Source organism: Astyanax mexicanus, chromosome 14 (assembly GCF_023375975.1).
Source record: "Astyanax mexicanus isolate ESR-SI-001 chromosome 14, AstMex3_surface, whole genome shotgun sequence".
In the NCBI taxonomy this organism is placed as follows: Eukaryota; Metazoa; Chordata; class Actinopteri; order Characiformes; family Acestrorhamphidae; genus Astyanax; species Astyanax mexicanus.
This window is the reverse complement of record NC_064421.1, coordinates 38,088,619-38,113,320: the sequence shown is the minus strand read 5'-3', so window position 1 is coordinate 38,113,320 and position 24,702 is coordinate 38,088,619. Positions and strand designations below refer to the sequence as shown.

Here is a 24,702-nt window from a genome sequence, read left to right as displayed (position 1 = left end):
TGTGTGTGAAATGTTAAAGACAGTGATGACCCCTTTGGTCACCGGCTGTTGACACGCGGCTAAGAATTATCAGGGCTAGCTCGGCGGAGCATCAATCACGGCAGTCAATAGGGGAGGGCAAGTTCACGCGGGTCACATGTCAGCCGGCTTGGCCGCCGAGCGCGCAGTCAATGCAGGCCGCCGCCGCTGGAGTTGTTTAAAATCAACTTGTCAAATTTGGGCCTTAATAAATTCAGGAGGTGGGCTGCTTTATTCAGAGCCAGAGCATTCAGAGACATCAGAGCACACACACACACACACTTACACACACATAATATAGAGGTCGGGCTGTGCGATCTGATAAAAATGTTCAAAAAATATAATATATCACAATATTTAAAGACATTTTAGCACAATATGATATTTATCATAATACATGATGACACATGATTGCAGTTAAATAACTGACGTAATGATCAATAGCAACAGATCCTTACACAAAAAAATACTATCCAATACCAGCATGACTTTTAGTCTAAATAAATATTCTAAGTCAAAACCACTGCAATTCATTAATTAAAACTGGATTTAATAAATAAATGTAGGGTCAGTTGGAGTGTTTTTTTTTTTTTACTGATGATCTCAATATGCTTAGGCTCAGTGTAATTTTGATATGATAAGAAAATAATATATCACAATACGCTATAAATAATCAAGCAAAAATAACAACTTTACACTATAACACTATTACTGCAATGATATAATAAAAGCAAATAAACAACCTAAATAAGTAATGTATAAAATACCACTAATATATAGACCTATGTTTCAGTTGCAATCTTCTGTACGTAAAGTATTACTATCTAAAAATCCTAACCAATAGGTTTTGTGTAAACTAATATACTACACTGCTAAAACCTTGATACAGCCATATATAAAACAATAATAAACTGCAGCGCACATTATACACTTATATAAGCACAAACACACAACACACACATTTATAGCTCACAGAGACTTATGATGAGATATGAACTCGGCAGAGGACTGATATGTGCAGTAATGCACTCCATGGGAAGCTGTGTGTATCAGTGTGTGTGTGTGTCAGTGTGTGTGTGTGTGTGTGTGTGTGTGTGTGTGTGTGTGTGTGTGTGTGTGTATGGTTATGTGAGAGGGCTGCAGAGTCTGTGTATTGGTTCTCAGTGGGAATTCGGAGGCAGACTGGCAGCCCTGCATTAGGACAGCCCTGCTCCATGCAGTTCAGCAGTGGACAACAGAGGGAGCTACTGGCTGTGATGTGGTCAGTGCTGCGTGTGTGTGTGTGCGTGCACGCGACGTGTCCTCTATTGTTCTACCTGCCACACCAGTGTCATGGACTGTACGTATAAACAGGGAACGTAACAATGCTTCCTTTATCATCTAAACACAACTGGGACATATGACTGAACTCAAAATTCTTATTTTACCTTTTATCTCAATCATCTAGTCTTTTTCCTCTTCTGAACTAGAGACAATTCTATTTCTAAAGAGCATCATTAAAAAAATAAAACATAAAACATAATACTAATTATCTAATAATCTCCAGCAGCAGCAGCATTTTATAAACAGATATGTGTGGAAATTGAACCTGATAAAACAGATCCTGTGAACTGCTTGTAGATGAATTAGATCAATCTGAAGTAACCAAAAACCCATGTGATGTAGATGTGGCTACACAACCACAACTAGGTGGCAAGCTGGCACACCATGTTCAGTGTCCGAGCACGGAGTGAGAAAAGTGATTAAAACGTTCCAGCTTTATTTGGCAAAAATGATCCTGAACCTTAATCTGTAAAATTTTTACAAATATATTAGTATATATTAAGAATGGACAATAAATTAATGTATATATAGTGGTGATCTACGTCTGCAGCAAAAACTATACATTACTGATTTATTCCAAAATAAACAGACATCACCACCAGAAACCCACTTACTTAAAGAATTAATGTAAATAGTAATGTACATAGTTGCTATGTTGACACAGTTTAAAAACTTTGGTTTTATTTTATTTAATCACCTTTCATCCATAATATTTAACCTTTTTTCCATTGGAATCTCAATTCCAATGTCTGAATACACAAAATTTGACACTAATTTAAAAGAGTGAAATAGCATTACTATATTATTATACCAGCATCATAATATATCAGAATTATATAGTATCAACTGAAATTAAAGAACACATTGTGATATAAATGCTGGTCATATTGTCCAGCCCTATTAGATATATAGCTCTGGGAAAAAAAACAAGAGACCACTTTAGTTTCTGAATAAGTTTCTCTGATTTGCTATTTAAAGGTTTATGTTTAAGAAAAATGAATATTGTTGTTTTATTCTATAAACTACGAAAATATTTCTCCCAAATTCCAAATAATAATATTGTCATTTTAGGCATTTATTTACAGAAAATGAGAAATAGGTGAAATACCAAAAAGATGCAGAACTTTCAGACCTCAAATAATGCATAGAAGAAAATTTCCTATTCATAAAGATTTAAGAGTTTAGAAATCAATATTTGGTGGAATAACCCTGTTTTTTAATCACATTTTCATGCATTTTGGCATGTTCTCCTCCACCAGTCTTACACACTGCTTTTGCATAACTTTATGCCACTCCTGGTGCAAAAATTCAAGGAGAACAAATTGGTTTGATTGCTTGTGATCATCTATTTTCATCTTGATTATATTCTAGAGGTTTTAAATTTGGTAAAATCAAGGAAATTCATTCAAGTGGTATCTTAATTTTTCCAGAGCTGTATATCTCAGTCCTAATAATAGTGGTTTAAGAAAATATCGGTATAATGATATTTTGCAATAATTAGTTGATTTTTAAAAACTCAGCATAGATCTTTAATTCTTAGTTTAGAGAAGATAGCAGTCATTAGACTGGTCTAATTAGATAAAACCTTTTTTATAAATATAGTAAAATAGTATAAATGAGCGTCTCCTTAAAAATTCCTAAGATTTACCAATTTTATCCAAAGTAGCTAACCATGCTATAATTTCATAATTATACTAGCTCAACTATCTAGCTAACTTGTACCCACTGCCTTCCAGGAGCTGCGTCTGTGGTTAAAGGATTTAAAACATCCACATAAATACCTGTATGTCTACTCTTCCTATTCTATTTTGCCTTGCTTACAGTACTGCAATAAACTGAATCGAAACCACAGTATCGTAATGCTTATCGCATCGTTGCGTTCTTGACAATACACAGCCCTACTAATAACAATCACTGACACTACACCCCCTCACCACACAAGGACTACAGTGGCCAAATCGCGAGACACAATAGGGGCTTTTTACTTGACCACTGCCACTAACAGACCTCTCATCTGCACGAGTGGAACAGCTGCACTGTGAATCGGCTGCTATGAAAGGAAAAATAAAGCGAGGTTACCGTGGGCCGCAAAAGGGGCGAGCGGCTAAGTAATCTAATGGCCTATCAGCAGGTACAATTGTCACATGAAGGAAAGTGCCAATTTCAAAGCCCCCCTGCTCGGCTGGGTGATAACAGGCTAGCGGGGGCTCCAGGGACAGCGGAGAGCCCGGCGCCCGGCGTTTGCTAACCTCTCTTTGATACTGCCACTGCTGTTTCTCTCCTCTCCCTCCCTCGCTTTCACTCCTTCTCCAGCAGAGTCACTACAGCACTGGACACGACACAAACCGCACGACTCTGTTTGCTAAGAGAATACGTAGCGACTGGCCAAGCACCCAAGCTGAGCAATTACCTTCTCCTCATTAAGATTTTTAAACTTTACATTACGTATCTTTGGCTTTAGACCTGTAACAATATTGATGGTACTGGTTTATCATACAATATATGGACATGACATCAATCATTTTTGTCTAGGGGTGGCCTAGAGGAAGATTAAAACTTGAAGTAGATCTCCTTAATATCTCTGTAGTGTGTAATAAGAATAATAAATACTAGCTGCTAAAATATGTCTCCTGAGATCAGAAGCTCAGTAATCTCACTTCTCTTCTTGAGGTTTAAAATAGATCTCACACTGTACTCAGATTTGCCACAATAATAACACAACCATAACTAAAGACAGGAGTCTTAATATAACCACAACTATTTATTTTGATGCTGCAAACTACATACTGCATTCTACAAAATGTACTAATGTTTTATTGTTTTCTTTTTAATGATGCATGCGATTCAATTGTACATTTCAGTTTTAGTATTTGAAGAAGTACCAACACTTCAGGTGTTATTTATGCAATATGATTTATTTTTTACTATGCAAAAATATTTCAGTAATAGGTAAACTAACTGGACAGTTGTTTGTGTTGATACTTAATTCTTAACTTATTTAACAATTGTGTAAGGACAGCGGTGTCTCAGTGGTTAGAGCATCGTTGTGGGTTTGATACCTGGGTTTGTTTGGTGGACCACCAATATATCTCACCAGATCACATATGTCTAAAAGCAAATTCTCAGTTTTGTCTCCTTTTACCTCTGAAGTATCTCATGTCTTTTTTTTTTTAATAAAGCTATTTCTTCAAAGCAATTTTAGGCGAAACATCCGTGACAAAGTTGATCCCAAATGCGTTTCCTGAGACATCAAAGATTTGGCAAAAGTCCTCTGGGGGAACAAAACATAGATTCAGCAATATATTGTATCATTTTTATTTATGATATATTGTTGTATGCCAATATGTGGCATCAAATTTTAATATTTTATATTTTTGCATTAATGTACAGTAGTTTTGAATTTAGTGTTTTTTTATTGTGCTTTATATTCTATGGCTCTGTAAATTACTAGTATTTAAATGGGGCTTTGTAAATACTGAATTCATCCAAACTATGAAGAACATATGTAAAACATATGTAAATATTTAGTTTACAAAAGAGTGTTAAACAAACCAGAATATGTTTTATATTTTAGATTCTTCAAAGTATCTCCTTATGCTTAAATGACATTTTTGCACATCTTGGCTGGATTTTCTCAGTCAGCTTTATGAGGTAGAGTCACCAGCGTTCAGTTAACAGCTGTGCTGAACACATCAAGAGTTACTTTTTTTTTGCCTCTTAATGTGTTTAAAAGGGAGGTAGAGTTGGTATACAGTGAATAGCTCTATTTGAGTAATTTTGGGAAGAACTACCCACTTAAGCAAAATAAATTAAGGTTAGTCAATCCAAAAAATATCCAAAACTTTAAAAGTATCCTTAAATGCAGTCGCAATATTGAAATTGGCTCTTATCAGGACTGCCTCAGGAAAGGAGGAGCAAGGTTAACCACTGTTGCACAGGATACGAGCCACCTAAATGCTTCACAGAGTACTTTGGTTTGTTAAACACTTTCAAGTTTACTATATGATTTCATAGGTAAGATGACATCAGTATTTATTTACAATTTAATAATACATATAAATAATAATAGCCATGTTTGGAGTGTGTGTGTGTGTGTGTGTGTGTGTTGCAATTGCACTTTTAGTAGTTTTTTACTGATTCAGTAAACTACACTGGATTATTGTATTTGAGATGGTGAAATAAAGTGATCATGCTGCTTCTTTAACTAGTGTTTCCACAACATAATTTGCAAAGGACTGTGTTCTGTATAGATATATACATGATATATCATTTAGACTATCATTAGGTTCATTGTCATTATATTATCATTATATATCAGTGAAATTAAAACGGGCTTAACCTGACAATAAAATAGTTATAATTATTATTATGCCGTTATTAAGATGGGCCTAGTTGTCCTGGAGAAATTAATAAAGGTGTGTACAAACAAGTTTTTAATGTAAAAATGAATTAAAATATGTTTTAAGTTTTGTTTTTTTATATTACCAAATGTTGCTAGCAATATTTAAATGCCAATAAATGGCAGTACAATGGATACCTGCATTTAATCAAAAACTGAAAGCATGCTTCCACTATCTCTAGCCATACTACACACACACACGCACACACACACACGTGCACCCAGACTTAATTACCTGGTCCTGATATGCGATACACATTAGGGCATTAAAGCACCTTTTAGGCCAAGGTATTTGCAGATCACCGTGTCTGGAAGACCCTTCTAATCCTTATCTAGGGCTGCAATTAAGACTTCACAGCTCAGATATCTACAGCACACTCTGTTCCACAGCCTCCTGCCCGCCAGCCTTCTCCCGCACTTCTGATGCCATCACGTTTGCCTTCAAACATACGAGCCAACCACAACTGATAAGCTAGCGTCGTTCCGAGTCGATATTGCGTAGGACCTACGTAGTGAGCTGGAGTAAACGGTTGTCAGTTTTTCCTGTGTAACAAAATCAAGATAGGGCAGTTTAAATACATAAAATACTCCAGTTTACGCATGTAACATTCTGCTGCTATCTAAAACAACAAAAGCATTTGGCACATTTACGACAAGGAACCACATACACAAAGAGTAACTCCAGTTTTTCCGAAAAACCAGCCCTGGCACACTGCCCACACTTCCTCACCCATTATAGTGCTTAAACACAACTGTCCAATTAACCATCACCAGACCCTGCTAAACTTGAGAAATTACACAATTCCAACTGTCAATCTGAATTAGTGAAGAGCTACATGCCAGGCTAACCCTGAGAAATAACTAACGCTCGATCGATATTATTTTATGGCCAATGCCGATATTTAGAGAGCAGATGTGGCCAAAGACAGTACAGTGTCCATGATTTATCCAGTTCCAAATAATAATAGTAAACTTTTTATTTTGCAATTTCACCATATTTCTCAACAGGACCATAATGACTCTATGCATCATTGATTTATCATTAACACACTATTTATACACTTCAGCCACAACACTTATTCTTTACTACACCCACAATAATAATACCAGTAATTACCAGTACTTGTCGTATTTGTTATACTGATGAGAACATAATGTTATATGAATGTTTTATTTTTTATTATTTACTGGAGGGTGTTGCTAATTTCATTGTTTGGTTGAATTTGTTTATTTTTCAGTTATTCAGCAGCACAGAGACTGCTTTAAAGTTTAAGAGTCAAAAACAGGAGTTTCTGAGAAATTCTTTCAGCTGCCAAGTAAAGGTAAAGTAGCTAAGCTAGCACAAGCCCAATTAAAGTAACTAAGCTAGCATGGAGCTGAGGTAAAGTAGCTAAGCTAGCACGGAGCTGAGGTAAAGTAGCTAAGCTCGCACGGAGTTGAGGTAAAGTAGCTAAGCTCGCACGGAGTTGAGGTAAAGTAGCTAAGCTCGCACGGAGTTGAGGTAAAGTAGCTAAGCTCGCACGGAGTTGAGGTAAAGTAGCTAAGCTCGCACGGAGTTGAGGTAAAGTAGCTAAGCTCGCACGGAGTTGAGGTGAGGTAAAGCAGCTAACCTAGCATGGAGCTGAGCTGAGGTAAAGTAGCTAAGCCAGCACAGAGCTGAGCTGAGGTAAAGTATCTAGGCTAGCACAGAGCTAAGGTAAATTAGGTAAGCTGGCATGGAGTTGAGGTGAGGTAAAGTAACCAAGCTAGCACAGAGTTGAGGTGAGGTAAAGTAGTTAACTAAGCTAGCACGGAGCTGAGCTGAGGTAAAGTAGCTAAGCTAGCACGGAGCTGAGCTGAGGTACAGTAGCTAAGCTAGCACAGAGCTGAGGTAAAGTATCTAAGTCAGCACAGAGCTGAGGTGAGGTAAAGTAGCTAAGCTAGCACGGAGCTGAGGTAAAGTAGCTAAGCTAGCACGGAGCTGAGGTAAAGTTGCTAAGCTAGCACAGAGCTGAGCTGAGGTAAAGTATCTAAGCCAGCACAGAGCTGAGGTGAGGTAAAGTAGCTAAGCTAGCACGGAGCTGAGGTAAAGTAGCTAAGCTAGCACAGAGCTGAGCTAAGGTAAAGTATCTAAGCTAGCACAGAGCTGAGCTGAGGTAAAGTAGCTAAGCTAGCACGGAGCTGAGGTAAAGTAGCTAAACTAGCACAGAGCTGAGGTAAAGTAGCTAAACTAGCACAGAGCTGAGGTAAAGTAGCTAAACTAGCACAGAGCTGAGGTAAAGTAGCTAAACTAGCTCAGAGCTGAGGTAAAGTAGCTAAACTAGCACAGAGCTGAGGTAAAGTATCTAAAGCTAGCACAGAGCTGAGGTAAAGTAGCTAAGCTAGCACAGAGCTGAGGTAAAGTATCTAAGCTAGCACAGAGCTGAGGTGAGGTAAAGTAGCTAAGCTAGAACGGAACTGAGGTAAAGTAGCTAAACTAGCACAGAGCTGAGGTAAAGTATCTAAGCTAGCACAGAGCTGAGGTGAGGTAAAGTAGCTAAGATAGCACGGAGCTGAGGTAAAGTAGCTAAGCTAGCACAGAGCTGAGGTAAAGTAGCTAAGCTAGCACGGAGCTGAGGTAAACTAGCTAAACTAGCACAGAGCTGAGGTAAAGTATCTAAGCTAGCACAGAGCTGAGGTAAAGTAGCTAAGCTAGCACAGAGCTGAGGTGAGGTAAAGTAGCTAAGCTAGAACGGAGCTGAGGTAAAGAAGCTAAACTAGCACAGAGCTGAGGTAAAGTATCTAAGCTAGCACAGAGCTGAGGTAAAGTAGCTAATCTAGCACGGAGCTGAGGTAAATTAGCTAAGCTAGCACAGAGCTAAGGTGAGGTAAAGTAGCTACGCTAGCAAGACATTGAGGTGAGGTAAAGTAGCTAAACAAGCACAGAGATGAGATGTGTGAGAAGCTTTAAGTAACTGGAAGCTTTAGAGAGCAGAACACTGCCCAGCATATTAACTTTGCTGCTTATTACTACAGGCAGTAAAGTATCTAAGTCAGCACAGACCTGAGGTGAGGTAAAGTTGCTAAGCTAGCACGGAGCTGAGGTAAAGTAGCTAAGCTAGCACGGAGCTGAGGTAAAGTTGCTAAGCTAGCACAGAGCTGAGCTGAGGTAAAGTATTTAAGCCAGCACAGAGCTGAGGTGAGGTAAAGTAGCTAAGCTAGCACGGAGCTGAGGTAAAGTAGCTAAGCTAGCACGGAGCTCAGGTAAAGTATCTAAGCTAGCACAGAGCTGAGGTGAGGTAAAGTAGCTAAGCTAGAACGGAACTGAGGTAAAGTAGCTAAACTAGCACAGAGCTGAGGTAAAGTATCTAAGCTAGCACAGAGCTGAGGTGAGGTAAAGTAGCTAAGATAGCACGGAGCTGAGGTAAAGTAGCTAAGCTAGCACAGAGCTGAGGTAAAGTAGCTAAGCTAGCACGGAGCTGAGGTAAAGTAGCTAAACTAGCACAGAGCTGAGGTAAAGTATCTAAGCTAGCACGGAGCTGAGGTAAAGTAGCTAAGCTAGCACAGAGCTGAGGTAAAGTAGCTAAGCTAGAACGGAGCTGAGGTAAAGAAGCTAAACTAGCACAGAGCTGAGGTAAAGTATCTAAGCTAGCACAGAGCTGAGGTAAAGTAGCTAAGCTAGCACGGAGCTGAGGTAAATTAGCTAAGCTAGCACAGAGCTAAGGTGAGGTAAAGTAGCTACGCTAGTAAGACATTGAGGTGAGGTAAAGTAGCTAAACAAGCACAGAGATGAGATGTGTGAGAAGCTTTAAGTAACTGGAAGCTTTAGAGAGCAGAACACTGCCCAGCATATTAACTTTGCTGCTTATTACTAGAGGCAGTAAAGTATCTAAGTCAGCACAGACCTGAGGTGAGGTAAAGTTGCTAAGCTAGCACGGAGCTGAGGTAAAGTAGCTAAGCTAGCACGGAGCTGAGGTAAAGTTGCTAAGCTAGCACAGAGCTGAGCTGAGGTAAAGTATCTAAGCCAGCACAGAGCTGAGGTGAGGTAAAGTAGCTAAGCTAGCACGGAGCTGAGGTAAATTAGCTAAGCTAGCCCAGAGCTGAGCTGAGGTAAAGTAGCTAAGCTAGCACGAAGCTGAGGTAAAGTAGCTAAACTAGCACAGAGCTGAGGTAAAGTATCTAAGCTAGCACAGAGCTGAGGTAAAGTAGCTAAGCTAGCACGGAACTGAGGTAAAGTATCTAAGCTAGCACAGAGCTGAGGTGAGGTAAAGTAGCTAAGCTAGAACGGAGCTGAGGTAAAGTAGCTAAACTAGCACAGAGCTGAGGTAAAGTATCTAAGCTAGCACAGAGCTGAGGTGAGGTAAAGTAGCTAAGCTAGCACGGAGCTGAGGTAAAGTAGCTAAGCTAGCACAGAGCTGAAGTAAAGTATCTAAGCTAGCACAGAGCTGAGGTGAGGTAAAGTAGCTAAGCTAGCACGGAGCTGAGGTAAAGTAGCTAAGCTAGCACAGAGCTGAGGTAAAGTAGCTAAGCTAGCACGGAGCTGAGGTAAATTAGCTAAGCTAGCACAGAGCTGAGCTGAGGTAAAATATCTAAGCTAGCACAGAGCTAAGGTGAGGTAAAGTAGCTACGCTAGCAAGACATTGAGGTGAGGTAAAGTAGCTAAACAAGCACAGAGATGAGATGTGTGAGAAGCTTTAGGTAACTGGAAGCTTTAGAGAGCAGAACACTGCCCAGCATATTAACTTTGCTGCTTATTACTAGAGGCAGTAAAGTATCTAAGTCAGCACAGAGCTGAGGTGAGGTAAAGTTGCTAAGCTAGCACGGAGCTGAGGTAAAGTAGCTAAGCTAGCACGGAGCTGAGGTAAAGTTGCTAAGCTAGCACAGAGCTGAGCTGAGGTAAAGTATCTAAGCTAGCACAGAGCTGAGGTGAGGTAAAGTAGCTAAGCTAGCATGGAGCTGAGGTAAATTAGCTAAGCTAGCCCAGAGCTGAGCTGAGGTAAAGTATCTAAGCTAGCACAGAGCTGAGGTAAAGTAGCTAAACTAGCACAGAGCTGAGGTAAAGTATCTAAGCTAGCACAGAGCTGAGGTGAGGTAAAGTAGCTAAGCTAGCACAGAGCTGAGGTAAAGTAGCTAAACTAGCACAGAGCTGAGGTAAAGTATCTAAGCTAGCACAGAGCTGAGGTAAAGTAGCTAAGCTAGCACGGAGCTGAGGTAAAGTATCTAAGGTAGCACAGAGCTGAGGTAAAGTAGCTAAGCTAGAACGGAGCTGAGTTAAAGTAGCTAAACTAGCACAGAGCTGAGGTAAAGTATCTAAGCTAGCACAGAGCTGAGGTGAGGTAAAGTAGCTAAGCTAGCACGGAGCTGAGGTAAAGTAGCTAAGCTAGCACAGAGCTGAGGTAAAGTAGCTAAGCTAGCATGGAGCTGAGGTAAAGTATCTAAGCTAGCACGGAGCTGAGGCAAAGTAGCTAAACTAGCACAGAGCTGAGGTAAAGTATCTAAGCTAGCACAGAGCTGAGGTAAAGTAGCTAAGCTAGCATGGAGCTGAGGTAAAGTATCTAAGCTAGCACAGAGCTGAGGTGAGGTAAAGTAGCTAAACTAGCACAGAGCTGAGGTAAAGTATCTAAGCTAGCACAGAGCTGAGGTGAGGTAAAGTAGCTAAGCTAGCACGGAGCTGAGGTAAAGTAGCTAAGCTAGCACAGAGCTGAGCTGAGGTAAAGTAGCTAAGCTAGCACAGAGCTGAGCTGAGGTAAAGTATCTAAGCTAGCACAGAGCTGAGGTGAGGAAAAGTAGCAAAGCTAGCACTGAGCTGAGGTAAAGTAGCTAAGCTAGCACGGAGCTGAGGTAAATTAGCTAAGCTAGCACAGAGCTGAGCTGAGGTAAAATATCTACGCTAGCACAGAGCTAAGGTGAGGTAAAGTAGCTACGCTAGCAAGACACTGAGGTGAGCTAAAGTAGCTAAACAAGCACAGAGATGAGATGTGTGAGAAGCTTTAGGTAACTGGAAGCTTTAGAGAGCAGAACACTGCCTCTCTTCGCACTTCGCTGCTTATTACTAGAGGCAGTCAGATGGATTTACTTACTGATTGTGTGTATGGAGTCCAGTCTGAAATAAAGTCCTTTTCTGGAGGAGGATTTAGTCTGCATTTTTAAAGCTCTGGGTAGCTCTGTGTTAGTTTGTGTGCTATTCTGTTTCTAGTAGAAAATTTGCAGGGTTTATTTTTCCCGCTTTTGGGAGCGCTGACTTCAGCAGACTGATATAATGCTGTTTTTACTGAGAACAGGGTTTTACTTTAGCCCAGCTCCACTGTTGTCTGAATGAAGGAATTGGACAATAGGGGGCGCTCTAACAGCAGCGCAACCCACAGCGCCGCCCAGAGTGGAAAAATGAACTAGTTCAAAGTTCAGTTGATAATCATTTAAATGAACTACTTCATGTTTATTGTTCATTTAAAAACACTGATATTCATACTAACACTTGTACTCTTTTTCTCAACACAAAATTATATAAAATGTTTCAGGACCAAGGATTATTTTTAAAGCTATAAAATTCTAGCTATAACTCCAGCAAAACTAAAATATATAAGTTAAGTAAGATTTCTTCTTTTTCTTTTGCAAAATACATTATTCTACTTTTACTGCCTTGGCTGCCTGTTTAGTTGCGTAAGAGTAAACCATGCTCATGTCTATTATTTTTTGAATGAGCCGTTTTGTTTAAATATCAAATATGAACATGTAAACACTGTAAATAAATACGTGCCTTGTGTGCACAAATATCAGTCAATACTGTTTTTTTTATTGCAATAATTGGCTGATGATGAATTGGTCAATCACTAGAAATTACCCACAATCCCTACTCTTGGTCCGGTAATAAGATACATGCTAGGCTAAACCTGATAAATTACTGGTTATCCAATTGTTTTTTATTAAATTGTTACTTCCCCAAGCTTGCAGTATCTCTACTAGCTAAAACCAAATAATGAGCAAACCTAAAAAATAGCATCACATGTAGCCATAAATAATGGCATTAGTTGTATTCACTTCAGTCAAATCTGTACTTTTAATACATTTGGAAACTGACAAATGTATTATGCAAAAATAAAAACAAATTGTATTAATTGTCTGGCTTTTTAAAGGAGACATATTATACCTGGTTTACACAAGTATATGAGCTATACCAAACATGTTCATATGTTCATATATGTTCATGTTTGCACAAAATCACATATAATTCTCATAGGTGGGTGTGGGGGGGGGGTATATAAAATATAAAATTATATAAAATTATATAAAAAAATCTTTATGTTTGTGACTACCCTAAATGTTTGCACTAGTGTGCCGCTGGTGCAGCATTGGTGACGTCACAAGGTTGGTTGGTTGAAAAGGCCAGGTATATAGCTAGCCGTCACGGTCAAGAAAAAGAGCTTGTTGTTTGTCATGATTATGGATGAAGACGAAGCTGAACGGGATTTTGATGAGATTCCTAGAAACCCAATGTCTTATCTGTTCGAGCCAGTGAGGTGACGAGACAGATTAACAGTACAAACTCAGAGGTGCAGCCAGCGGTTACCGTACAAGTGGAGAGGGTCGGTAACACTAACTTTATCTGGCGCAGATGCTGTCACTGCACCGCCGTGCCGACTGGATTTGCTGTCAGGAGGCTATTAAGCACCATTTGCTCAGAGGTCTTCCCTGCAGAATATATATATGCTAGGTGGTTTGGTTTGTTCCTTGCGGCTCACAGCTGCTGATTTTATGTATATATATATATATATATATATATATATATATATATATATATATATATATATATATATATATATATATATATAAGTATTATATATATATTAGCTAAGTAGATAATGCTAGCTTTGTTAAGATAGCTAGATACGTGGCTAACGCTAGCTCTGATAACTGTCAACTTATCTAGACTTTCGGAACATCTAGGTGGGTACATCTTTTGGCTTGTTCCTTGCGGCTCACAGCTGCTGTTTTTATAGTACCCTCAGTCGAATGGTCTGTACAACCCAGCTGGTCAGAGGAAAAAATAAAAAACAGAGGAAAAAAAACTCGGACTTCAGCTTATTTGTCCGGCAAACGACTAATGCTCCTGACCCAAAAAACCCTCTCCTTCACATATTACTCGTTTAGAAAATGCTAACCGGAGGATTCTCGTGCTTCAGCGCTGCTAGCGACCACCGAAGAACAGTTGTCGCTTAAGTGGTAAGGTATGAAAATGAAAGTGAATCTTTCTCTCATTCCTCACCCTATAAAGTATATTACACCCAGTATTACTACACCCAGGGGCAATACAAAAGTGGCCCCCTTTGCATCGATTTTTTTTTTTTTTGGCTTTTATTAACTATAAGGCTAATATTTTGTTAGTTAGGCATTCGAGAACCAACCCTGTGACGTCACTTTCAGGGCTGGGACAAGATGGCGCTACCCTTACTTAAAAAATTACATTTATATTAGCTTATTATTTTAATTCAATTTTACTGTTAAACTTATGAGAAGAGTGACAATACATTTTGTGAATTATACTAAATACTTAGAAGTGTTTCATGTCCACTTTAAGGGCACTTTTACTTTTATTCAAATAAGCTGTTGCTGCCCATGCTATGCATTTACCCCACATTAGTGTTAGCTTGTGCTAAAAGGCAAAACGCACACAAGCTAGTTCTACTTAAGTGCAACTGAAGCACAAAAATCCATATTTGAACGTTCTTTCATCTTCCTAATAAGGTAAGGGGTGGCGCCATGGTGGTTCTATGTAGGTTTTCTTATTGTGAAGACATCCAAACGATTTACAGAAGCATATGTTTCCTGACATGAAACTCTTTCAATTGATTTACAGAAACGGATGGTTGGATTTTTTTTGAGTTTGAGAGTTTATAGGGGCAGTGGAGACCCAAAAGGAAAAACAAAAGTACATTTCTTTTTTTAGCTAAACATATTTAAAACCTTAGAAGAGTTTTTAAAAATCCATAGACATCCAGTTTCTACACCAGTTCCAAGAGAATGTGATACAGCAGCCACCCACTTTTCCTTCTCTTCAGCACCCTAGACTCCTTAGCTCCTCACTGCCCTCGCAGCTGCTCCTTAAAGCTCTCAGGCTTTAGTGGCCCTCTCCCTCTCAGCCGTCCCACGGTCCCCCTGGCCTCTGCAGGACAAAGAGCTTGTGGCTCTCCCCTCATGTGAGAGGTGCTCGGCAGACATCCTTCTCCGGGGAGAGGTCGGGAGGATTCACACTGACGACGGCTGGCTCAAACTGGGAGAATAGAGACAGGTGTACAGCCCTGCAGGACAACACTGACCACAGCACCATTGGACACTAATTAGAGACAAGGTTAGCAGTCTGGAATATTTCACTATAGAATACTAGTCACAGCAGTTGTGTCTAAAGCTTAGGCTCAAGGCAGGGGGTCACCTAGTTTACCTACTAGGAGCGCAATAGTAAAGACGACAATCAACTCTAGAAAGAACATTTAGTGTCAATTTTCAGCACTATACTTTTTGAGAGGCCAGATCTAGTTTGAGTTATCGATAGATCAATCAGTGTTTTTTGGGGCAATCACCAAACGACAATTATCATTCAGCTCAATCAGCTGATCGCCAATACCAGTCAAGAGTGGGGACAGATACCACATTAACCTTATCGGACAAATCTGTTCATTTTAGCCAAATTTACACAAAAAGGAAAGTCTAAGTTGACTGTAAATTAATGTTAAAGCTTCACTCACAAAATAAATAAACTTTTTAATGCACACATATGCTGCTAAAGCAGGGAGCCTGAAGCATCCCAATTTTCTCAGCATTAACATTATAATATTATAACATTATAGTTATTATGGTTTTTAGAAAATATTTTAGGGATGGGGTAGGCTCCTTCTTTTGTCCTTAATGATTTTTTTTTCTTCTTACATTACTGCTACTAGTTTTGAAATCAGTACTTGAGTAAAAATGTCACTAATTCCGATCAGAAAAAAAAAAACAGTTAGCATTGCACACTCTGCTGAGGCTGCATGCTGTGTCGGTTAGCATCACAGCTCCAAACTAGGCTAACTGCCTATTCTAGACTTAATAGCTCTGGTTCAAAGTCACATAAGGGCATGATGTACATTTTATACAAAACAGCAAGACCTACTACTACAAAATGTGCTATTACTATAGCTGGAGCTTATTTCCTCTGGAGCTTACTTCCAAAAAGTTTTAAACAAACTTCTTTCCACACCTTGCCATTTTATGAGGTAGAGTCACCTGAAAGTGTCAGTCCACTTTAAACAGTATAGTAGTAGGTAAAGTGTCTGTTTCAGGTAAAGTCACACCTTCATTAGACTTATGTGAAAGTCATCAGTAAACAATGTTTGGAACTGTGGGTAAAAGCACACGTTCAATGAGTGGGATGTTCATGTTCATTAGTGCGATGTAAAAACAGAAGATTCTGCTTCCCCAGGTGACTGTGTCAGCAAGAACAGCCTATCCAGAACTACACATACAGGGATATTAAAGTAGGACTACAATAAATAAACCCCTCGTTAGAAAAACATATGCACATTTAATAGTACAGAGGGGTAAAACCAAAGGGACGGGTCTACAGAGATGTGGAAAAAGGTGAATCTGCTGTGTGACGCCCCTACATGCCAAGGGTAGTCGGATTTTGATATAACACTGCTTCTTTTTCATTTTCATTTTTTATTGCTTGAGTGATTAAAGTGGTTTCATACTGCAGATCTGGGTAGATGTGAAAGCACCCTCAAACTACATGACAGTTACCCTATTCAAAGAACTGTGGTCACTAAGTGGATTTACTCTCAACCCAGTTTATGGGAGAATTGGTAGCTTTTTCAATGCATGGATTTCTTTATTGTCATTGCACAGAGTAAGTGACAATCACAAATGTGTTCACACCTAACAGTGTATGAACCCCATTGTGACAACAAGCCATAGAGGTGCACAGTGTCATCAAATAAAGAAATCTTTTGGAGTATATGTTTTGAAATGTATATCATAACAACCACTCAATAAATTGTTTACATCAAATACAAATCCCACACATAAATATAAGCAAATGCCAGTGGCATTTCCTATGCATGGCCTGGTTAACAGATTGAAGTTGGCCAGCTGCTATCTGCTTCCCTCCCATCCCCAATGAACTCAACTTGCCTTAGAGACACTCACTATCAGCTAAGCTTTAGACAATCACAACTCCAAAACAGCAGCACAAAGAGTTAAGCCATATCTACAGTCACCCCCAGTAAAAAAAAAATCCCCCCTTAGTAAAAAGATCCTGAGCTTGATTAATTCATTAGTTGATGAAAATTACAAAAACTGGCACACCAAAACACGTGCATACACATAATGGACTGATGCCCATTGCAATTAATCATTTTGTTAAAAAAATATATGGAACAATTTTATTATTATTTCAGTGCTTTCACACCAGCATTATTTGGTCTGGTTAAAACAGACTGTGGTGGGGCTCCAAGTGGTGCGATAGGCTAAGTGATGCCACTATGATTATGAGATTGTCATTTTGAATCCTGTTCATGTAGCTTGGCATCGGCTACCGGAGCCCTGAGAGAGCACAATTAGCCTTGCTCTCTCTGTGGAAAGTTGGCGCTTTTTTCCCCACATCACTCCTAGGGTGATGTCCACTGCACAAGACGTCTGTTAGCTGATGTATTAGAACCGAGTCACTGCACTTTTCTCCAAGTGTGCTGTGATGCTACTCAGCAATGCTGCATCAGCAGCAGTTTTAAAAGAGGCAGTGGCTGATTTTACATGTACCAAATACACATGTTCTAGTTTTCACCCTCCTGGTGTTGGGGCATCACTAGTGATAGGTGGAGTCCTAATGTGTGGGTTGGGTAATTGGCCATGTAAACTGTGTAGAAAATGGAAAAAAATTTGAAATAAATTTGAAAAAACATACAAACTCCGGTTTGTTTTCATTCTTGGTCAGTTTTAGCAGATGTGAAAATAGTAATCGCACCAGATGCAGACCAAAACATTTGAATCGGTCTTGGTCTGTTTTCATACTAAACGCGGTCATGTCTGCGCTAGCAATAAGGATTAAGTTAGCTTACAAGTGTGCGCAGTGATTACCAGTCGAGGGAGCACCTACATATGCTTACTGGCAATATGTAGACAAAATGTTAAGAAAGAGCCAAGTTTTTGCTCATTTTCATTCTACTTAACATAGCCAGAACATGCTCAAGGGGTGCGCTTCTGCATAAAGTGGCTAACCGATCTGTGATTGGCCGTGTTGAGTCTCGGCCTAAGCACAATATGCAAAAGTTGAAAATATTTAACTTTTTGTTGACTCTGTATTTCTGCTGCACCAGATTCCTTTTACTGCCACACAGAGAATTTTTGGGTCTGAACCATGCCTCCCACTGAAGACAATGTGTTTGAATGTGTAGGGGCAAATATTCTTTGTTCAGTGTGAAGGCAGCTTTATACTGCACACATATGCACAAATATGTTGTGATGCATGCTGTGGCACTTGCAGGTTTTTTTTCTGTGTAAAACCAAACCAAAGGGAGAAAATGCTTCAAGTTAATTAAATTGTTAACTTATTCAGACCAGGGAAATGAAATAAAATGAACTACAGGTGTGGAACAGGCCTCAGTAAGTGATGTGGTGATCAGTGTGCATGTCATGGTACTCTCGCTTCTCTTTCTCTGACTCCCTAACTCTCTGTTTCTCCCTCTCTAATAAAAGTCCCCCCTTTATGAAAGTGGTAATTGACTTCTCAGAGAGAGCTGGTGGGCGTATTCAGTCCAGGCTATACCCACATCTTCATACAGCTCCTCCAAAGCCGAGCTGCATGGGAGAAGAATCTTAATGAGGGCTCCTGGTCCCCCAGCAGGAACCTACGTACACACACACACACACACACACACACACACAGTGTGCAGTCACCCTCTATGCCAACGCACTTACGACCCGCCTGCACGCCGACCCTCGTGCTAAACACGCTGATGGAGAAAAGGAGGGTGTTTGTGTGCTCCCCGGCTACACTCTTTCTCCAGAGCCTTGGGGACCCGTCTGCCCCTCTCAGCCGCCGGCGTCTTCAGTGGGCTCATGCAGCAAGTGCGTACTTTGTCTGAAGCAGAGCGGGAAAAAGACGAGTAACCAGGCACCGGGAGAGACGTGCGGCACAAACCGTGGAAACAGAGAAGAGCAGGATAAGACAAAGAGAGGAGCACCACATATGGGAAAAAACGTGGGAGCTCTTTGTTAACTTTTTCCCTTTCTTTCTTTTCTAAATCAGCAAGTCATTTTATAATCCCCCTACCCCATCAACTCTTCAGATAAAAGAAATCATTTAGAGGCTTAAAGACTTCTAATATGAAGAGGCACACTTGGTTTCTGCTCATGCTCCAGTCCTCCATGGAAAAGTTATGGATCCTTTTGTGTCACAGCAGTGCAGCACAAAGCCAAAGAAAAAGCTTAAAACTGCAACTGCACATTTTACTTTTACCTGGCTGTTCTCAATGCAAGCTGCAAGCCAAACAGTTATGTAAAGTATGAAAAACTAAGATCTGCTGACAAGAATTTAATTTTACTAAATTTTCAACCACATTTTGGTAGCCTTATTACCCAATTCCTTTTCATACGACTCCCTGAATCACTAGTGATGTCCCCAGTGTGAAGACAAGCACATGCCTCCTCCAATACATGTGAAGCCAGCCACCAGCTCTTTTTTATCTGCTGCCGATACAGCATCAGTGTGCAGCCAGCATACTCAGAGGAAAGCGCCAGGTCCCCAGCTCTGACACAACAGCTAACAGACACCTGTGCTGTGAATGGAGGTTTAGAATGTGTTGGATATCCTGATATAATTGTGAAACACAATAAATTAAGATCTAAACTAGTTTACGCTCCTTAAATGTTTTTAGTACTTGACATGGCTACTCTTCCTTGTTGTACCTCACAATACCTCATATCTCATTCTACCTTCTCACTTTACCCCACTGTACCTCACCCTAACTTGCTCCACTCTAGCAAGGTGAACATTCATGTCACAATAACAATACTCATATGACATATCTTGCTGCCATAGTGCTGACCAACATCCCCTCACAGGTAGAAGTGAGGTAGGAGGGCAATGCCTTTACCCACTCCAGAGAAAGCATGGAAAATCTTGTACTCTGTCTGATGACAGTAAGCAGCATTATCCAGAACACGGTATGGAGCTCCTCAGATCCTAGACAACTCTAGGCTTTTTTCTATTCTGTCTCTATATGGCAGATTTGTTGGAATATAGCTGTCCATGCTTTACCTTCAAGTCTGTTCTCTTTGATGTGATTGTTGCAGAATTAGACAAGCTTTACAAAATGCTCCCAAAAATCTAATTCAGTCCCATAATATTTCTGTTGATCTGTTCATTAATGTCAAAATTAGTTAGTATGTACATCCCCAGACTGGAAAAGCTAAGGACTGGAGTTACTACAGATGAGTTCTCCACCTCACAGACAGCCCAGTCTTGGCTTTGCAGCGACTGTGTGTGAGTGACTGTGTGTGAGTATATGTCCAGGGAGTCCACCAATCTTCCCACAGATAGAGGCACTGAAGTGTGACGGCTCGTTAAAGAAGAACAAAGCCCCTCACCCTTCTTTATCACTAATATACACCTGGAGAGCTGCTGAGCTTTATGATAAACACACACACACAGATACAGACATACACTCACAAACCAACGTGTCAGAGAGTGTGTTTACACCTCTTCCCTCAACTCAACACAAGCTCATCCCTATTCCAGGGGCCACTGTAAACAGCCAAAGTCAATTTGCGTGCGCCTCATTGTCACTTTCTGTCTCAGACAGGTTTTTCTCCATGCAGTGCTAAGCGTGAGGATTTCTCTATGATCAATTAACTTTTCTGCTGTGATAAACAAACCCAAACTGATCTCAACTGCACATCAGAAAGGACATTGAAAAATTATCAATCAATTAAAATGATTCAACCCCCATTGCAAATAAGGTTTATTAGAAAATATTAAGCTGTTTGCAATAACCAATCAATTAAATTAAAACAGCTCCTCACATCTAATATATAAACAGTTTCTCAAATTCCACACAATAATTTACTTACTAGCTTTTCTCACAATTGATTTTAAGCATTTTTAGAAGAAGATAGTTTAACTCTTTCAGACTATGCATCCATTGCAATGGACATCATGTATTTTCTTTATTGTTGCACGTAACACTATTACAGAGCTACTGTCTATCAGAATAGACCATGAGCCAGACAATGAACAACATTAATTTAATAATTTAATGTGATTTACAACAAAAAAAAGGTCAAAATGAAATATTAAATATTAGACACAGGCCTTCAATGCAATGGACATAAGAAACTTTTAAATTGTTTAGTTAATATGATTTTATAGCAGACTATTAGAGTCTTTCTGTGCATTACTAACAAAAAATAACGTTCTTAGATTTGTGTCCATCTCTGAAAGGGTTCAAACAAACAGCTAATGTAATTTATTAGCTTTCTCATTTACATTGTAGGATTGAATTTTTTTTTATGCAATTAAATGTCACAAGTATGGCTTTGCTATTTAACAAAAAAATCTCGATATGTTTAAGATAAACTTTGATATTCAATGATACAATATAATCAAACCTAATCAAAGTATAATGTTAAAGTATCAGTATTTTTCTGTGACTTTATAAATAAAACATATGTTATATTTAAGTAGTAAATATTTATCTGTGTATTAAAGTGATTTTACTGGATCATGAAACTGCACTGGACGATGATATATAAAATGGTAAAAAGAGTCATAATGCTATGTCATCATGCATCAGATATAGTACAGTTTAATGTGCACTCGGTCACAAGGCCTTCAGCCTGGGTTAGTAAATGTCATGATGGAATGAAACGGCACAGTGGTTATCACAGCTGTCTAAAGTTCTAAGGATTCCTCAGCAGTACAGAAGTCACAGTGTATCCTGACCCCAGACTGAAGCATCCACTGTCACACCTCCATGAAACACTCCAAAGATCCTGTTATGTCCCTTCACTCGAAACTAATACCACTCCTTCCCACCTCATCTGCACTCCCCCCCTCTCTCGCCCTCTCTCTCTCCGATTTGATAACAAATATTCCCTCACCTAAATTAAAAATGTGAAGTAATTATACCACCGGCCCTCCTACGGGTTATTCATAGGAGTCGGCCGTTGTAAGGGAGCTTTCGTTATATAAATAGGTTACTTCAGAGGGTGACTTTAATTATGTTGGTTTCAAACAGAACATGAGTGCGCGATTCCAGTGGGATTCGGCGTCTCCGGCTCTTTGTTAACTGAGCACAAATGTATGCCAGCGAGGAGCATCAGCACCGACTCTACGCTCAATTTATTCAGCCAGCGCGTACCTACCTCGGTGAATAATTCCACTAATAATAAAGATCGCAAGAAACACAAAGATCTCCATTCAAGAGAAAAAGGGGGAAATAAGGGAAAGTATCTGTGGTTTTCAAGGACAAGTTTTTTTTTTAAGAATCACACTGCTCTATGTAGACTGGGATTTTGTATTGTGTGTGTTATTGTGTGCACATTTCTGTTGTCCTCTTGTTAATTATTTTGTCTTGTGTTTATTTAGTTGGTAGGTAGTTGGCTTTTGCTGATATAGCGGCAGACCCTTTCAGTCAATTCAGAGAAGGCATCAAAGCCAGCAGGCCCTGGAGAGAGCTTCATAACACTCCCATTGCACATTGTCCAAAATCAAAATTCCCTAATTCCATTCATTTGTAAATCGATGATATTTATTTATCGATTTATAGGTGAGCTGTCAACCGCACACTGCGCAGCTTGATTTAAGGCGTGTCAGTGTGTCTTTGCTATTGTAACAATGGGAAAAGTACACCTTGCTTGCAAAGGTGCAAAAGGCATGTATTTATTCTCTTAATTAATTGTGGGTGTGTTTTGGGCATGAAATAAACTAATTAGCGTCACTTGACATTCCCTTTAAGAGTCAGGTGTGCTCTAACTTTGGTGGATTGGTATTTTACCAGCACAGCGCTTCTGCACTTCTCAGCAGAACAAACTTACCTGCTCATTCATGCTGTGAAGGTGCACGAGCAGGTAACTTTCTGGAAAAGCAATGTTATTTTATTTTGTATTTTGTTTATTGTTGATATAAAAGTTGGCTTGTGCACTGCTGCGTGTTCTGCATGTGTGTGTGTTACTAGCAAGTTGGTGTACATGCGTTGGGCGCACATGGTGAACCTGCATTGTCAAGATAGCAATTAACTTATTAGCAGTGGCCACCTGAAGCTCGTTGAAGTTCTGTAATTAAAAAACTATAGTCAGTCTGTTTCTCTCCATATTTTAACTGTTTGTAAATTACTTAGGACAGGAGCACTACATTGCAGATTTTATTTGGGTGGTGGGTCATTTTCAGGGGTTAGTGTGTGTTGTGCCGGTATGAGTGGATCAGACACAGCAGTGCTGCTGGAGTTTTTAAACACATCAGCATCACAGCTGGACTGAGAAAATCCTCCAACAGCATCCTGTAAGCAGTGCTCTGTGGCAATGTCCTTTAACCACTGATGAAGAACTAAAGAATATGCAATGCAAACTGTGCAGCAACAGATTCAGAGCTTCTGTCTCTGACTTTACTTTATCTACAAGGCAGAGCAGCTGTAGGTAAGGGTGTCTAAGAGAGTGAAGGACAGTGAGTGGATACATATTAAAATCATTGCAGTGCTGATAAGGGTTCACCATCAAAATGATTGTGAACTGCAATAGTACCCTGATACAAGCATGATAAATACCACGATTGCCGTCAGTGAAGAAAGACACAAACTAAACAGAACATACAGTATTTTCAAAGTTTTAGGACATCAGTCTGTGCAATCTATGAAATACCTGGAATTACAGAAGACACGTCTGCTAGCACATAATGGCCTCAGCACTGGGGCAAACCTGCATCCCTACGCTAGTATTTCATAATCGTACAAAAACATAATCCGTCTGTTTGACTATAGGGAAATTTATAGCTGCCCATTGATTGCTTTTGCCAGACACGATAGCGGTAAATTGCAGGCCGTCTGGTAAATGCAGCCAGACAGAAGTATACAAGTGATTCTTTCATGGCTGCTGATTGAAATCTAATTCCAATATGCACCCATTCCCTCCCCCCCACCCCAAACATTGAGAATAACAGCATTCCCAAAGTCCTCTCTTAATTTGGGGAAAAAAATTAATTAGTCATGGAGTTTTTGGACATTTTATGTGGTCTTTTTTAATTAGTTAAAATGTCAGCAAAAATAAATATGCATTACCAGCTTAAAGTTACTAAAATGTCATTCTGTCTCAATACAGGGTTATGGGGAAGAATGCCCGTGGTCTATACAAAAATCCATTACCCAATGCTATAATATTTTACCATATATTTTACAGGAACATTGTAGTTTTGCACTGTAGAAATGTTTTCGTCGTAAATAATTTAATACCTAATATTAATTGTAATATTTGATCATTAAATTAACTTTTTACATTTAGACTTGTAGAAAATCCCTACACACATCTGCATGTCAAGACACTGAGCTCTAGTGCCAGCACATGTGGGACAAAGTTGGTCCCTGATGCCACTGATACATTAAAGTTTCAATTAAAGAGCTACAATATAACATGCTGTAAAAAGCAGAGTGTAATCACTGCCGATGCAACGCACCTCTAATCTCAGGCAAGGCCGATGTGAGATATGGCTGCATACAGATCCCACTTTGTTTTGAAACGTTCTGTGGACAACAAGAAAAAATATGAAACATTACATGATGAATAATAACAATTTCACAATAATGCAAAAACAAAACAACTTCATACACAGCATCTGAGCACCACACCAAAACATTACACCTCATTCAACCCACTGTTCTTTAGAGGTGTAAGAAAATATCAATATTATATTGTGTTACTTTATTGTGCCTTGCAATACTGTATCGATTTACAAAAATAGCACTGAATATATAAACTAATATAAAATA

At 39.4% G+C, this 24,702-nt stretch overlaps 1 protein-coding gene across 1 annotated transcript in view; it reads right to left on the bottom strand.

Moving 5' to 3' along the window:
* Positions 1-24,448, bottom strand: part of esrrga (estrogen-related receptor gamma a) — a 123,639-nt gene extending 99,191 nt beyond the window's left edge. Inside the window, exon 1 of the mRNA XM_022672678.2 lies at positions 24,390-24,448. The gene's annotated coding sequence lies outside the window, so the exon portion shown is untranslated. The remainder of the gene's footprint in view (positions 1-24,389) is intronic.
* Positions 24,449-24,702: the final 254 nt, after the last annotated feature.